An 11,110-nucleotide genomic window follows, 5' to 3' on the forward strand; every position below is an offset into this window, starting at 1 on the left:
GCGCTGTTCCCACCGTTTCCACCAAATCGAATCGCACGGTATGGAAGCGTGACGGTTACAGAAGTGTGATCAAAAGTGCAACCATGTTGAACTGACACATTTTTGACATCAACTAATGTCAAAATTTCACGTCTGTTGGTTGATGGTCTGAAATTACGGTTTTGTTTTGATTGTTTTCAAATTTCTGGTTTTGAAACCTCTTGATCTATTTTTGTGGAAAAAATAAATCATTCTGTTCTCAAAATGGTCAACGCAATACTCCAGAACGTGCAGCATTAACACGCCACGAATACAAAGTATCATTGCCTCTACGACTGTTATTTTCTCGATTCTACCCCATTACCTGGAATGCCATTTCCCCGTATTCCATCACCCCGAATGTACCATTACCCCGAATTCCATCACCCCGAATGTAGAATCATCTTGACATGATGATATTAATGACATTTCCCCATGATATTGGTTTTCGGGTAATTTTATTCGGGGTTGATGGGTCGTTCGGGGTTTTGGAATTCGGGGTAATGGCGTTCGGGTTAATGGCATTCGGGGTAATGGGGTAGAATCTATTTTCTCGTACACTGAAATAAATCTGGGACGATATTTTATCAGCAATTTCATATAAATCAAACTCCTCGTTAGGCTCATACATCTCAAATGCATTCCGATAGGGTGTTTTATGTATTTTGGACAGAGCGTTACGCGTATATAATTTGGCCATCTCCATTTGATTTTGACGTAAATGAACAAATTATATACGCGTAACGGTAGGTCCAAATTACTCTGATCACCCTAGGGCTCATTCACATATTTCATAACGCTAAAGGGGGTGGGTGGGAGTCCTCATGATGTTACGACTCATACAAAATTTGTAGAATATTCATACAAAAAGCGTTACGAGGGGTGGGTGGGTATCAAAATTGGCAATTTTTGGCGTTATGAAATAAATGAATGAACCCCTACTTGTTATTCATATTCAAGTTCGAAATCAACAGCGCTTATATAAATATGAAAGACGTAAGCTCACGCTTAAGTGATATGCCCATAATATCCCGGATAAAAACGTATCATTCAGTGAATGGAATAAACCATTGATGTACAATATAACGTATAGGATACAATACAGCGTATTGTAATTGAATGTCAAAGCTAAATTATTCTTGTTTGGATATACAATTCAAAAACAATATTATATATTGTAACAGAACACTGAATTGTTTTTAATTGGTTGTATACCTCACAATTTTGGTCAAATTACTATTTTCGCGTAAAACAACTCTTGCTTTTTTCTATGTAGCTTTGCCGAAAGAAGTAAACAAAATAAGTTCAGAAAGCAAGAAATGTTGGGTGAAAAATATTCAAAATGTAAAAATAAGTAGTTTTTTAGAAGTCAGTTGACATTAGCTGTGACGACGAATGCAACCATGATAAATATTTTTACTTCTATAGAGTCAAAATTATTTTGCTAATTTTTGCTTGAATATCCGGTAAGTTGGGGGACAATCCATACAAAATACAAATTCTATGCTTTTCACCACTAATTGAAATACAGTTCGTTGAATTGTTTTTGTATTGTACAACAATACACGAATTACTAATCAAGATAATACATGAACAATATATCGTATTCTGTTTTCAAAATTTAAGTATGAGAAAATATCTAGATTTGTATTGTTACGATACTTAACCACCCATACATTATATTGCAAAAATCTCATATATATCTCATATATTGAACTATTCAAAACAATATATTGTATTATGTATCCGGTAGAAATCAAGACCAACATTTATTTATAATTATTGTTTTCTCGGGCCCCGTGCGTCGCAGCTAATATGTGAATAGTGCGCTGTGTTCATAACAATCGTAAGAATGCAGCGCCGCCACACTAAAAAATTGATTTCGAAATCGCGCGAGTTGAGGCGCGTCGCGAGTCTCACTGGCGCGATCCGGTTTGGTGGCGGTGCGACAATACTGTAATTGTATTGTCATTTCACAATATACTGTATTGTATTGCAATTTTAGGGAAAATTTTCCGTTTTACGGTTCAACGAAAAGCTACCGCAGCTGTCACATCCCGCATAGAAAAATACAATTTCTCATCCATTCCGTACAGTATGTTTCCTGTTTCTTATAACGTTGCTGTATCACAAACAGTTGATTCAATGTTGAACAATTTAAGACCTAAAACTTGAGACCATAAAAACCAATTAGTTTAACGTAAACCAAATTGTTACAGTTTATCAAAAGATCCATACGTGGTTGAAGTATATGGGGATGAATACTCGTTAGAAATAGTAGCAACATAAAAACACCATTCGTGTAATAATTTGTGCTTATATTTGCGCAACACACTTAAACATGTACATTTCACTATATATTACCTCTTTCCAACAGTTTCGCAAACTGTGGCACCCTTCGGTATGTGTGTACGATGAGTTTTGCGCGATATTTTTAGGCACGGTAAAAAAAATAGCCACGCAACGATTCATCATCATTCGTCAATTAAGATTTGTTATAGATTTTTTCACACAATACGATCAAACATTAAGTTTATCTCATTCACACAAAATAACGAGATATTATTAATATAGCTTCAACATAAATTAACAATCCATATTAATAAATAACCCTTTTTTGTAGTGCTATTTGTGTAACATAATCAACCACATATTTTTTATAGTGTTTTACTCCGTGCTTGGCTAGAAAAATAAATACAAATGGAAACTCGCAAGTTGCCGAAAATCTTCGCCGTGATTCTGCTAAAAAACAGTTTTAATGGAATTAAAACCAACAAATGTACGCGTAAATCACCCCGTATTTTGCCTATTTTTAACGTGAAGTGATGTTTCAATGGTCTGTATGATGGCTGCTGCAAAAAAAAAACAACTGAAAATTTCACCGCTACTGTCCCCAACCTCAAGGAATGTTTGGATTACCTGTGGATTCGGCTACAAATTGGGATATAAGGACCGCGGACTAGCCAAACCGTACAACCCACCTGCCGCCACATGCAACAAATTAGGTAAGCTTCATTCAATTAAAACATGATCGGAACTAGACGTTTGAGTTCACCATTTTTTTTGTGTTCGGTAGGTTGCACCAGGCGTATCTTCCGGATTCGTAGCTGTAGTAGAACGGCTTATCTGAAGCGAAAAGTTAGGACGCGACTGGATTTCCACGATGGTGCATCATCCTGCAGGATTTCCAACTTATCAATGAAGACAACCGCTGTTATGGCGTAGGCGCGATTTTAATTTTTTTTGTATCCACTTGTGAGCGGTTAAACAAGTCCTCAAAATGAAATCGGAGTTTGCCGGAAAATCAAAAGTGCAAATTAGAGATTTAAGAAGCAAAAAAAAATTAAAAATCGATTTGTATGATATAAACGCAACTATTTGTTTGTTTCAATATTCTATAATGAAACAAGTAAATACGTATAGTTGAAATATTACTTCTGACATAAACGTAAATACTGAAGTAAGGTTTTTCGATACGTATTTACTTGTTTCATTATTTTCCATCAAGTTACTCATCAATTATTTTCTTTGTTATTACAATAAAATAACAGAATAGTATAGGGTTAAAATAACATAACGTACCATAAAACAACAATTAAATAAACGTTATTTTTTTGCATTGCAAATTTATTGTTCAACTATTCAAAAAAAGTTTGCTGTACAGTTAAATAGGCAAAAAGTGAACAGTATGCCAACCGTTCAGTAAATTGTAAATGAAAAAATTTGTTCGGGAAAATCGAAGTTTTTTTATGGTTACATAACTTAACCGCCCATTCCCCACATTGTAATTTGACCAATAACCATTTATCGAACGGTTAAAATAGTTTCTGGTACGGTTGGTTTATTGTTATTTTGGACGTTACACGAAACTGCTACGATATTGTCGCATATGTTTGTGAATAATACAGGGAACAGTACATGTATGGTTCTTAAATATGCGGGATCACTGATTTGCACTGGTCAATCACCAGTAGGCTTCAATGATACCTTGGATACCGTCTTGATGATTGTTGTTTGTTGCTATTTTTCATAGCGTTTTTTCTTTCAAGCATACTATGATTGATTTGTTTGCTTCAATGATGGAATGATTTTGAAGCCTGCGGTAGAACTTTGACAGCTGCGGTAGAACTCTGCGGCTACCGCAAACCGGAAAATTTTCTTAACAACCGTAATATTTCCAATATATTGAATGGTACCAAAGACAAATTAAAGACCTTCATGTCCCTTGCAGTTGCTCAAAATTTTATGGCTCATAAGGTAATCTAGAATGCCGTGAAAAGTGTACTGCGATCTGTCAAACTTGGGTACCTTTTGCACTACCGAGGGACGAAATGCAGTACTAGAAGTGGTACCCAATCTGAGCCCGAGTGTGACGGACCTGATGGTACTGTTCCAATACGTTATATTGTTTTTGTATTGTATTTTTTATCCGGGATGAGCGATACTAGCTTCGCATATACATATCACGAACCGGCTTGTATGTGTCTTTTATATGCATGCGTGTCATATTGAACAAAATCATTTCAGCTGTTGTTATTTAGTAAAGTGAGTGAGAAATGAAAGCAAAGTTGCGTTGCTGAACCCAGAATTTTAAAATGTAGCTTTTAAAACAATAATGTTTACTCTTCAGACCTTCAGAGTTTACCTTATCCTTTAAGTGATGAGTAATCATTATACATTGCCAAAACTATATAGAATGATTATTTCTAATATATTTCAGTGGCCTAGCACATAAGTCTTTCTATATGGTTTGACTTCATTGGAAAACTATTGAAAGGACGATTTTAAACCACATTTTCAGCGTAAAGCGAAGTATGCACTTCAACAGAAAAGTAATCGCCTATCTCGATGCGTGAAAAATTTCTTGCAAGAAATGGTCAAGAAAAGCATTTTTCTTTGATCGCAGTACGCAGTTGAAAAGAAATGTAATTTCAAATAGAGCTCACTGTAGAATATCTTGACCATTTCTGCCGCAGAAATTTTTACTTTTCTTGAGCGGAACAGCATACTTATCTTAAGTATGAGGTATTGTATCATCACTTAATATTCGAGCTGTTTTCTGTTTCTGTTTCGGCAGAATAATCTTCTTTTTTAGCAGACCTTTTCGAAAAATCCAACAACTTAAGATGATCACCTATTTCCGGTAGAGCAATCTGTTTTTTATAAATACCAAACCTAAATGGAAATAAAAAGTTTTAAAATAAATTATTATTTGCTTCCGTATTTTATTTTAATAATTATAATCAGCATGGAACATAATAATGAAATGCATCTAGATCGCATATAAAACAAGTTACTTATGTCCATTGATTTTCATTTCAGATGCATATGAAGACGATCACCCCTATTCTTGTTTACGTTCGAATGCTCTTTCAATCGAAAACCGTTTTGCATTCCCGTTTACGCCAGCGAAATCAAATGGGCCATGGATTCGAACGAATAGGATTCGATCGAAAGTTGGATCCGCCGTAAACAATAATGAGGGTGGATATGCGCAGCCCTCTTGTAAACAGAACATGCTTTTCAAATCATAATGCCATGCTTGACCGAAGTGCAAGTTATGTATATTGCATATAGTTCAAGACTGTCATTTCATCCATGTGATATGATTCATATGATATTCCAATAGGGCAAAAATATATATCTCTCATATAACTATGACAAGAATAGTTGGCTCAGTGTAATAACAAGGAAAAGCAAATCAACCATCAGTAGCTGGATATATGCCTACGCCGCCCTAGAGCATCATTCCTGTGTTTCCTGGGTGTTCATGGAGTTCTAGATTAATCTTGAGATTTATTTGAAACGGAAGGAACGTTCACGAGTAAAATATTTTTTGTTTGTCGTGAGTTTTGTTTGAAGAACAATAACATACGTCGATATCCTGGAGCCAATTCCCCGCATAGAAAACTACCATTCTCTAAACTACACGGAGACGGAATTCAACTCAATTTTGGGTTGTTTCCAATAACTCAATTTTGGCTAAATTTCCTAGGTCCCCACTAGGTAGTTTGGCTTTAATTCCATTAGAAAAATATACTCAATTTTGGGTTGATTTAACGCTAAATTGAGTTCTTTCGACCCAAACATAAGAAAAGTTGCATATACCCAAATTTGGCTTATTGGGCCAAAGTACCCCCATTGGGTAGATGCAGCTCTCTCTATTTTTGACAACATTCGTGTGGGAGAAAGAGAAAACCGAGAGATTTTGGGTTGAAACTATAATCGATATACTTAATTTTGGGTAAAGTAAACTCAAAAATTAGGTAAAAATATTTCTCCGTGTAGACAAATATTTCCATGAACGTAATGCAAATGGTAACATATTTCAATTATGTTCCTCATGCATTCTCCCGATTACAGTAAAACCACACTCAGACGTCAAGTATGCCTGTTAGATTATCCATTATAGTTTACAAATATTCTGGTAAGGTATCCAAACAGGTTGAAATGTATCCACCATATAACTCTTTTTTCAAACTACATCATCTGTGGTTTACTGCTGCGCATTTTGTCGCAATGTTTTTTATTCAACTTGTTGAACTCCAGAAAAGTCTTTATCGTCAATTAACTGTTCTAAACATGATCGAGGATATTGTACCGCTTAATATAATCGATGTTTTGGTAAGTTCAATATGAAAGTGCCTAAAATCATACACTAATTTTCTCCCCCAACAACTTTTTTCACTGCAAAACAAATATCAACACCCGACAGTATCGGAAGCAAAAAATCGGCAAATCCCGTCACCATCCATGGCACCATCGGAAACCCTGTTGTTCAATAGCGTTGCTAGTAATGACCACCAGCATCGGCTGCAGGAACAGGAGTGGAGAGCGATTACACGGGGTAATACTACGAAAAGTGCAATCTGAAGCAGTATCAGTAGCAGATTCGGCAGTGAATATTCAATCCGTCGATGCGGTTCCAGAAAAGACCGCAAGAACTGATATGTGTCTCAGCATAAGGTTAATATCCCAGATATGTTTTCAATAAATATTTAAAGTTCAATCCATTTATTAAGTTATAATTTTCTAAATAAATCAATAAAAATCCCAATGTGTGTACCATATCAACAAAATGTTTCTTTTTATTGTAGAATTACAGGGTCTCCGCAAATTATCCGTACAAACTTTGAAGATATGGCTCTATGCAATCAAGCATAATAAACTCAATATTCTTGCATGGTTGTAAACATTGGCTAATTATATTCTTATGAAGTAAGTTTGACACATATCCGATTTCAAGTATTTACAAAACCAATTCAAATGTACTGAGGTGTCTTAAAAGGAGTTGTTTTTCGAGCTTTATGACGGAAGAGAAATGTCCATAGAACTCACTGGAATTGATCCGGAAAATTTTCTATTTCCAGTCTAAGTTGAAGCCACTAAACTGCAGGTAATTTTAAATAGTAATAGGACATTTAGATTCATCTATTTTAGTGTTTAGGTATAACACATGTCCAGTATGATTAGCGGCCCTCAGGAAAAACGTCTCCGAAAAATTTAAATTTGCCTATCTCAGTAACAAGCAATCATTTCAAAATTATTTGAGGTTGTATTTTGTGTTAACATTTAGATGTATTATATAAGGTACATGGACATTCGATGTTCACACGCCGTCGATTGTGCTGATTTTGTAAGTAGACGAATTTTCCCATGTCGTCAACCGTCGGCTCATCGTCGCTCCACCCCGGTGTTTGGTTTCCATCGCCATCGATGAAAATCACTTCACGGCAAATGATTGCTTTAAGAATCGTCCACATTCCTTCCAAAACATGTTTTACAGAATCGCCGGAAATTATTTCAGATGCTACAAGGCTTCCGGACTTCTCACCAATAAATCGACGCTTGAAGATAAAGGCACACAGCGACAAGTTGGTTTTATAGTTCGCGGTAAAAGATTTTTTCCATCGGCTTATCATGCACGTCATGTCTAAACATGGAATCGTCCGTTCCGTTATCATAATCCAAGGCATGAACCAAGGGATGATCGTCTTGGTTCAGGGCCTTAAATGTGTAGTTGTCAGAATCGTCCTCCAAGTTCACGTCATCCATTTATTTATTTTATTCATTTATTTACTTCTTTCGCACAGTTATCATGAGTATTATTTTCGACGTCATCGTCTATTGAGCTATACAAGTATCAATTTCCTGAATTGAAAAAAATCTGGACAAACATTTGAAAAGGGCACATCAAGATAGGTAAACATTGGCTTTGCAAGGCGCTGTTGAGCCCCATTCAACTCGATCACGCTTACGAATACCACTATCAGGAAGAGCTAACATTCATCTTCCTGATAGTGGTGTTAGTTTGCGTGGGCGGGCTAAAAAGGGCTCAACAACAACGTTTCTAAAATAAGGCCCAAGACCTCTTGGGCCCTTTTCTAATGTTTGTCCAGAACAAACAAACCCGAATCTTGTCACCATTATTCACAGAAGAAGAGAGGATCGAAGAAGAGAAATCGATCATACGATTTACGTCCTCATTCTATCACACGCTTGAATTGAGCGAAGCTCTCCTTCTGAATAATTCTGCACAAACATTTGAAAAGGGCTTAAGAGGTCTTGAGCCTTTTTTCAGACACGTTGATGTTGAGCCCTTTTTAGCCCGCCCACGCAAACTAACACCACTATCAGAAAAATTGATGTTAGCTCTTCCTGATAGTGGTATTGGTGAGCGTGATCGAGTTGAATTGGGCTCAACAGCGTCTTGCAAAGCCAATGTTCACCAATGTCGATGTGCCCTTTTGAAATGTTTGTCCAGAATTCTTTTAATCGGGATGCTCTCATTTCTTTTTTTTTTTCAGTGTAGGTGGGCGTTAATATTTCTTTTGACAGACGACCAGCAGCCTTTCTCTTTTCAGCAAACGCGCGAAAACGACAAAGCAAAACGCAAGAATGAAAACATACAAAACAGAAAAACGGAAAAAATCCATTCATTCTTGCTGCTGGAAAGAGAGAGCTGGGCGAGCACAAGGCGCGTTCAATTCTCTAAGGTGTCCTATTATGCTCACTTTGTGGAGAAAACCAGACAGGGTAGGTGAGGAAGGGCTGGCCGTTTTGTTTACAAACATCTGAGACAGGTAGTCGAGATATTGACTCATGATTGGTTGGAGAAACAGTGTTGTCAAGAATTATTCCAATCTGGTCGCCCCTGCTCCTTGTGTGCTCTACTCCTTTCTTTCTTTTTTGACAATTTCGTCCGCACTGATGGCAGCACAGCTAGTTTCAGTTTCAGCATCATCCAGGCAAGACAGTAATGTTTGTAAACAAAACGGCCAGCAATTTAAAGATGGCCTCCAAGCCGCTATCGCCAAGTGATTACACCTTACTCTGGCTACAGAGTAAAATGCACACACCTTGGGCGAGCATACGGTTGTTAAAAAGAGAAAGGTTATTAAACGTGAGCAGCAACTTCGAAGCAATAGCTGTGATGTTAAAGTCACCAAAATAGCTTTGGTGAGCGAATTTGACGGATAGCGCCGACAATTTTTGTCGCATAGGATTCATCGAATGTAGCGCGGTTGTTGCACCATGGCCAGATTCATTTCCCGAGCGCGTGCACGGAAAGAAATAACAATTGTAATTAAAAAAAAACAGTAGCGGAAAATCAACGGATGATCATTGTCGTTCTACTATTATCAAACATTTTAATAAAAATAAAATGCTTTTAGAAGTGCGCAACAATGCTAAATCGGTCTGATGTATTCTGCGCAGTTCATATGTATTTTCCACACGTTCTCCTATAATTGTTTTTAATCCACTTCGATACCGTCAATCCGCCCCCAAACTGGATGGCGTACACTCAGCTTAAGGTGATTATAAAACGAAGCCAAACAAGGGCACAAGACTGGAGAATCTGACAACAGTTTGCGTTGAAAACCAATCAATCTGCTTGCTTGCTGGTGGTGACTAATGGGATAAATTTTCAACGGTGAGAGCTGTTTGTTGAGAACAAACTTTTGTGCTTTTGAAAATTTGAGGTGTGGCTTTGTTCTATAATCACCTTAACGCAATTTATAATTAAGTATTGAGTTGTAAATATTAGTATATATTAGTTGTGTTGCTAGAGGACATCTTGAAAATTCACTGAGATTCTTTCAGAAACCCTTCTGAAATTATTATATGTAGTTATTTCTTTGATCGCTCTGATTTTTCCAATAACCTCCTTGGGACTTCCTATTGGACTATCCCAGAAACCCATCTTGGGTTATTATGGAAATCCTTTCAGGATTCTGCTGTAAAATTCTGGAATTCTGCCGTAAAATTCGGGAATTCTGCCGAAAATGATTTAATGATTGCTTTCCAGTGTAATGGAATCTATTTTAAAAATCTGGGTTCGGGGATTCTCACAAAATTTCTCGGGATTTCTTCTGGAAATATAAACGAAATTATTATTTAAATTCTGATATTTTCCTCGTAATTCTTCAGTATTTCTTCCGTGAAACTCTTTGAAAGTTCTTCAAAATCCCTTTGAGATTCTTTCCGAAAAATGTCTTAGATTATACCTATTATTCTAGAATACTCTCGGAAAGACGCCTGAGACTATAATCAAAAAAATCTATTATTTAACTTCACTTTCTTCCGTGCAAATTCTTGGGATTCTTTCGGAAATTCCTCTGGAATTCTTTTGTAAATCCCAATGGAATTCTCCCAGAAATCCCTGTGGAATACTTCCGAAAATCCTGCTAAGAATCTTCCAGATGACGGGAATTTTTTTAAATCTTTATTTATGGAAATCATCCGAAAATTCCTCTGTAATTGTTTGTAAATCCTCCTTATATTCTTACAGAAATCCTTCTTATATTCTTACAGATTTATTGCTATTGATTTTATTGTTTCTGCCTGAGATAATTTTGTATATCCAGAATTATTCCGAAAATTCCTTCGTGATTCTTTAGAATTTTTTTCTAAGATATTTTGAGAAAAAAAAACTCTGTGATTCTTCTGGAAATTCATAAGGAAGTGTTTTTGATTTTTTTAGTGACTTATCATTGATTTTCCTTGAAAATTTTCTTAAATCCTTGGCAGAATTTTCTGAAAATCCCTCTTGACTTCAAATGGAAATCCTCCAAGAAAACTACCGGACAGT

At 36.3% G+C, this 11,110-nt stretch overlaps 1 long non-coding RNA gene across 1 annotated transcript; it reads left to right on the forward strand.

The window, feature by feature from the left end:
* The first annotated feature begins 2,642 nt into the window (after positions 1-2,642).
* LOC110676628 lies at positions 2,643-3,392 on the forward strand. Its single transcript, XR_002500578.1, has 2 exons — positions 2,643-3,023; positions 3,095-3,392. It is a non-coding gene; the product is annotated as an uncharacterized LOC110676628 (long non-coding RNA).
* Positions 3,393-11,110: the final 7,718 nt, after the last annotated feature.

This window comes from Aedes aegypti, chromosome 2 (genome assembly GCF_002204515.2).
Source record: "Aedes aegypti strain LVP_AGWG chromosome 2, AaegL5.0 Primary Assembly, whole genome shotgun sequence".
In the NCBI taxonomy this organism is placed as follows: Eukaryota; Metazoa; Arthropoda; class Insecta; order Diptera; family Culicidae; genus Aedes; species Aedes aegypti.